This window comes from Microcaecilia unicolor, chromosome 3, assembly GCF_901765095.1.
Source record: "Microcaecilia unicolor chromosome 3, aMicUni1.1, whole genome shotgun sequence".
Classification (NCBI taxonomy): Eukaryota; Metazoa; Chordata; class Amphibia; order Gymnophiona; family Siphonopidae; genus Microcaecilia; species Microcaecilia unicolor.
In genome coordinates, this window is record NC_044033.1 from 212,708,092 (window position 1) to 212,715,377 (window position 7,286).

The following is a 7,286-nucleotide window of genomic DNA, read 5'->3' on the forward strand; positions in this document are numbered from 1 at the left end:
TCTTCCATTAAAGGCTTGGTTGAAGAGCCGAGTTTTCACCTGCTTCCTGAAATAGAGATAGTCTTGTGTTAAGCGGAGCCTTTCAGGCAATGCATTCCAGAGTGTGGGGGCTACTCCGGAGAAGGCTCGCTTGTGGGTATCACATCCTGTAATGTCTTTTGGATAGAGTGTGGTTAGTGAAAGTCCTAAAACATTTTCTGCTTATTAAATTTTAGAAAATGGTCAGTTGCCCATTTGTCAATAATCAAGATATAGTTTTGCACTGTAAGGGACCTGTTTACAAATGCGTAATAGTGTTTTTAGCAAATGCTAACCGTGTAGATGCCCATAATATTCCTATGGATACCTACACAGTTACTGTGTCGTGAACTAAAGCCGCTAGCATGCCTTTGTAAACCGGGCCCTAAATATGGTATCTGAGAATGAAACAGGACAGAAAATAAAGATGTCATCTGCATATAACAAGACAAAAATACCCAAATCTGAAAGATATTTATCCAATGAGCTAAGGTGGATGTTAAACAAAGAGGGAGAGATCAGGGAACCCTGCAGAACCCCACAACCCAGGTTCCAACTAAAAGAATTTCCATATTTACCTCTCACACTATGGGATCCTTTTACTAAGCTGCGTAAGCGTCTATGCGTGCCCAATGTACGCCAAAATGCAGTTACCACCCGGCTACTGCATGGCTCTTGCGGTAATTTAATTTTTGGTGCATGTCTGATACACACAACCGAAAAATAATTTTTATTTTTAGACGCGCATATTGGACACTCGCCAAGTGGTATTTGACGCGCGCAGGTCATTACCGCCCGGTTACCATGTGAGACTTTATCGCTAGGTTGATGGCTGGTGGTAAGGTCTCAGACCCAATATGGGCGTGCGGCAATTTTGATTTTGCCACATGTCCATTTTCAGCAAAATTTTAAAAGGCCTTTTTTATAGGCGTGCTGAAAAATGGATCGGCACGTGCCCAAAACCCGCGCCTACACTACTGCGCGCCATTTTTCAGCATGCCTTTGTAAAAGGTCTTCTATACGATCTAGAAACCAAAAACTGTTCAAACCAGGCAAGCACTGACCTTACTGAACTTGTTATTTCAATTCACTCAGTCTAAGCAAAAGAATAGCAACAAATGCTACTTAAATATCAAACTGGAGGACTTGGTGTCCCCTATTAAGATAATATTTTACCTCTGAAGGAAGAACAAGGACAAGCGTTTCAGTGCTAGGCCTTGGTCTGAACCCACGCTGTGTTTTATGTGAGTCAATAAAATTTTGCAATAGTTCAATTACTGAAAGTTCAAATCATTTTGCCATTCAAGGGATGCTCGCTACAGAAAGTTGTTACCCACACACACCCCATTGTCTGCGCAACACTAAACAAACTCACCTTCCATACCACCAATGGCATCCTCCGACGTGTCATCACCAGTAGAAAGTCCGACCACCTGCGCACGACCAAGGGTGGCCAACACAGCCTCCTCCAGGGGCGTCAGCTCCACGGTACATGGAGGGCCACCCCCTGTACCCTTACCATGTTTCCACTTCTTCCATGCCTTGGCTTTCACCATACCCCTGAAGTCGTGCCAACGGCGCTTACACTGCTCTACAGTGCGCATCCGCACACCGAGAGCATTCACCTCATCCACAATCTTCCTCCATATCTTGTTCTTTTGTCCAAGCGAGAGCCTGGACTTTTTAAAAAGCCGTCCAAATTCATCGCATACAGCGCGAACCAACACTTGCAGCTCGTCCTCCGTAAATTTCGGAGCAGGCTTCCACTTACCATTGACATCACTGCCAACTGTCTCCTCATCCTCCTCACGCCATGACACATTATTCTCCATTGCTTCCAGAGAAATAAAATGGAGATGTTAACATCTTGAAAATGCACACTTATCAACCTGCCATCACCCCGCCAAAAGCTGATCTGTACCCTGTAAACGGCACTTATAAAAATGAAAACTGGCCAGCAGAAAGGTTTTAAAAAATGGCACACACCACACAACTTAAAACAAAAAAAATGGAGAAGTAAACAGGAAAATGGCAGCAAAATCACATTTTACCCCATTCATAAGCTCATCGGAACGTCTTACTTACCTATGAACACTTTTTATGAAAACAAAAAGGGTGAAACAACGTGGCACACACCACACACCTTGAAAAGAATAAAATGGAGACGTTAACAACAAGAAGATGGCAGCAAAATCACAATTTACAACATTCATACGCTCATGGGAACGTCTTACCTACCTATGAACACGTTTTTGAAAACAGAAAGGAAGAAACAACACATGGCACACACCACACACCTTAAAAAAAATTTAAATGGAGACGTTAACAACAGTGAAATGGCAGCAAAATCACAATTTAAACTTTGGAAATGTCTTACTTACCGATGGAAAATTGCAAGCAGAAAAACCAACGGGAAATCAAGCTGGAGGCAGTAATGGCCAGTAGCCTGTGATTGAAAAAACAAACAGTGCAGCGACGCGATTCTTACACGCCATGGACACACGCCTATGAGGTCACATGCGCACATTAGCCACGCCGATACCATGTGCTTTGCGAATGAATCTGTGCGCATGCGTTTCCTACTCCGCTACCGGGGATTGCACCAGATTAGCAAAACTTTCATGCATCCAACTTTTGAATACCGTACCGAACATTTCTGAGGTGTTTTTTTAGTGCATTCTTCGTTTTTTCAAATTCGGTAAGTTTTCAGCGTGACTTTTACGTTTTCGATTTTTTTACGTTTGATTGATGCATCTTACCCCTAGTGTCAAATCAGCCCCTGTAGATTTCAGAAAAGGAGTCAATACAATGTCAGCTAAACTACTTGGATAACACTCTGACTGAAGAGCTGCATTCACAAACTCCTTAAGCCATACCATGATGTTTTCTGGCAATGCTTATGTTCTTATCAATATCGGCCGTGGTCTCATAACCAGGGCCGCCGAGAGACTGAGCTGGGCCTGGGGCAAGGCGGCCCCCGGGGCCCCCAATCGCTTCTCAGGCCGCCGCCGCCACAGTCCCCGGTCTCACCAGCCCTCGGCTTCGTCGACAGCTCCTCTCCGTCCATCACTGGGTCCTCCTGCATTCAAATCGATTTGGCAGCGCCTCACCTCTGTGTGAAAGCGCAGCGGCAGATCGCCTCCCTTCAGGCCTTCCCTCCTTGTGTCCCGCCCTCGCGGAAACAGGAAGTTACATCAGATGAGGGCGGGACACAGGGAGGGAAGGCCCGAAGGGAGGCGATCTGCCGCTGCGCTTTCACACGGAGGTGAGGCGCTGCTGAATCGATTTGAATGCAAGGGGCCCGGTGGCGGACGGAGCTGAGGGCGGGCGGGTGAGACCGGGGACTGCGGCGCTGGGCTCGGGGAATTTTGTCTCCCCTGCCCCCCCCCTCGGCGGCCCGGCTCATAACTTATGAGTAACACTGCTGACCTGGATAGTCAATGACAGTGCCTGGACGTGGCCTGACATTGCATATCCGGGTCTAAATTAGCCAGTGGCACTGGCAGTCAATATTAAAAAAAACCAAAAAACGCTCACCTGGTACGTGGAAAGTGGATGTCCTAGGCGCATCTTCAGCCTTATACCCTGCTTGATTAACTTTCAGGCTCTTAGCCTGTAGCTCCCCCCATCCTCCCTCAGACTTTGGAGAATTAAACTCAACAATCAGGATCATCCCACAAACATGCTATAAAAATGCAGGTTAAAATATGTGCTGATGGTTCTTTGTTTATGTGGCTGTCAGGACCTATTGTTTTCCTTAGACTGCAGCTGCTTTTTGCTGCATCTAAGAAGCTATCGCCCTAGGCATCTGCCTAATCTGTCTGTTGGTTGGACTGGCCCTGCACTCTGCCACTGGCTGAATACTAACATACAGAAAAGTGAATCCCTCCAGTTGAAGCTATGCGGTGCTGTTCTACAGTATGTCCACCAGGGGGCAGGCAGCAGTCTCTCTTCTCCAACCCAATCTTCTCCACAGTTGCCCCCATGACCTTGCTAGGGTCACAGAGCTCCAGACGGTCACGGGATCCAATAGGCCGCTCAGGACAGCTCCGTTATGGCTAAGATCCTGGCTCTGAGCTGGCCTGAACTAGTGCACGCAGGGACCTCCACAAACCAAGGCAGCCACAACGAACTAGTTTCCTGCTTGTCAACACAACCCCGCCTATCACAAATGTTCATTTTTGGTGCTTAGCTCAGTAAAACAAAACCTAGAAAACCTCCCCTCGTGGACATCTGATACTAACATTTTAAGGTCATAAGAGGGCAGAACAGAGGAATAAACTGGGAAAAAAGCAGGATTGGTGGAAGGCTGTCACCTTTCTGGGTAACAAGAGCTCCAGCCATCTCTCTGATCCTCTTAACAGAGGCAACCGTGACACCCTGTCCCAGCCCCTTAATACTCCGAACACGAAATAATAAATAACACATTCACTTTGGATTAAGTGGGGACCACTTGGCCGCAGCTTTATTAGAAGACATAACTGTATATAATACAATCAAAACAGGAAACCCCAGCCACGCTGTGAGCTCTTAAAAAGCTACAAAATGAAAGCACCCAGTCCGCCGCCATATGCAAGACTGACAACTTCGCTATATGCAGTTCACAGGATGTTCCCGCCACCCAGCAAGGTGTGTTCAACCTGGGAGCAGTGAACCCATCTACACCAAACCGTAACTTGATGGATAAGCGTTCCTCCAATCGCTCAGGCTCGGGTATTCCCGCCCTCCAAGCTGCGACATGCGTAATATAAACAATAAATAGAGCAAGGGGTGGGTGGGAGGGTAGGCTGCTAGAGGGAGCGTGCAGTAGCTCTGTGGGCTTTAAGCCCACGGCTCCAGTCCCCCCTTCCCTGCAGGGAGCCCCTCATGGTGCGAAAGCTCTCTTCTGGTCGACATGGCTCCCAGCCTATTGCTACTCGCTCTCCCCCTCACAGCTGGAGCATGGATACATGGGTTACCGCCGTGTTATGGGTGTCTCCGAGCACTTCGGCCCTCCACTTTATCCTGCGTCTGTAAATATACATCTTCTCGTCTTCTTTCCCGAATGAACCTGCAATTGCCAAACTGGCTCCAGATTTACCTGACAATCTGAGCCCATCCCAGGTTTATCCCACTGCATCTCCCTATCAGATCCTCTATGAAAAACTAGAGTGACTCAGTAGCCCAATGATTAGAGCTGCCAGGAAAGCTTAGTTCAAATCCCACTAATGCATCTTGAATCTATTTGGTCAGTGACAAACTTAAGAGGCCCTTTTACTAAACTGCCATAAAAAGTGGCCTTAGCGCATCCTTACACAGGTCATTGCCACATACTGAGGCAGAGGTTCCCAAACTTTTTCAGTTCACAGCACCCCCCCCCCCCCCCCCCCCCCCCCCCCCCGGCCACATGGGTCTCCACGGCACCGCCTTGGCCACATGGGTCTCCCTTTCCCTGCAGCCCCCTCCTCTCACACCAGCACACCTCTGCTTTCCCTAAATCCAGCATCGCTCGCTACCTTCCTTCCTGCGGGTCCAGGATAGCTGCCACTTCCTTCTCCTTCCCCCCCCCGCCGCCGCTGCAGTGCTTGCAGTTTACATTTTTCAGGCTGTCCACGATTTACACACAGGCATTCCAGGGCCTTCCCAGTCTCCAGCGTCGGCCCTCTCAGATGCAACTTCCTGTTGCAAGGGCCAGACGCGGCAGAGGGAGGTCCCTGGAGTGCCTGTGTGAATTCCAGACGGCCCGAAAATGTAAGCTGCAAGCACTGCAGTGACAGCGAGGGAAGAAGCAGGAAGCGGCAGATGCTGGACCTGTGGGAGGGGAAGTAGGGAGCGATGCACCGCGGCACCCCTGAGAGTCCACTGCTGTGCACCAGGGTGCTATGGTGCAGAATTTGAGAACCACCTTACTAAGGCAATGTTTACCGCATGGGTAAATGATCGCATTTCTATTTTCTGAATTAATGGTCGTGTGCTAATATTCCCATTAGCATGTGGCTATTAGCACGAGAGTCCCAGCCGCCACCTATTTTATAGGTGGTAAGGGCTCACAGACTAACCATGAGATAAGCCTACGTGCTACACGCCTACTCTCCGCCCCAGTGCTAGAAAATAAATTCTATATTTTAGCGTGAGGGTAGCGTGTGTCGATCTCAAAATTACTTCAGGACGCCTCAGCACGCCACTTTATGCTGCAGTAGATACGTGCTAGAGCCGACCGCAGCTTGGTAAAATGGCCCCTTGGACTTCTGCAGGACACACTACAGCGGTAGTATTTTGGATGCACGCACACTAACTGCACGCACACGCACACTAACTCAGGGCCTGAAAAATCCGGGCAGTAAACATTTCCGCCTAAGCTGCGCCTAGATTTAGGCACAGTATATAGAATATGCTTAGTTGATATCACAGCACCTAAAACTAGACGCATCCATTTACACCAATGAAAATGTGGCGTGAATCCCCGGTGAGTAGATTTACGCGCAGTGGGCCATATTCTATCATTTTGGAACGCCCATGACACACCCATTTCTCCACCCATAACCACGTCCCTTTTTGCCTGTGCGCATTAAAGTTTAGGCGCAGTGCGTTACAGAATACATTTAGGGATTTGTGCGCATAAATTCTAATTTTTGCCAATTAGTACTTATTATTGCTTGCTAAGTGCTATTAACAACATTGTTAAGCCAATTAAGTTACATGCATTATTGTAGAATCCCACTGGATTTTGGCGCACAATTACCAGCCACAGTACTGATTCGCGCACGGCAAAGCCCATAGGGATTGAATGGCCTTTGTCGCATTTACCGCACCAGGAATCAGGACCGCGGCTTTGTAAAAGGAGCTCTAAATAACTTTTTGTAATTTTTTGAGGGGGTATTGTTGGGGCAGAGAGTAGGCATTCCTGCGCTAACCAGTTAACGCAGGATAACGCAGGAGCCTTTACCGCCTACCAGTGGCGTTCCTAGGGGGGCGGACACCCGGGGCGGCGCCCCGCTACCCCCGGGTGCAGCACCCCCCCCGATGCAGCGCGGAACCCCCCCGGGTGCACGTCGCTGGGGGGGTGCCGCAGCGCACGCCTGCTCAGAGTTCCCCAACTTCGCGCGTTCGCTGCAGCTCCCTCTGACCCGGAACAGGAAGTAACCTGTTCCAGGGCAGAGGGAGCTGCAGCGAACACACGAAGTCAGCGAACTCAGAGCAGGTGCGCGCCACGGCACCCCCCAGCGGCGTGCACCTGGGGCAGACCGCCCCCACCGCCCCCCCCTTGGTATGCCACTGCCGCCTACAAA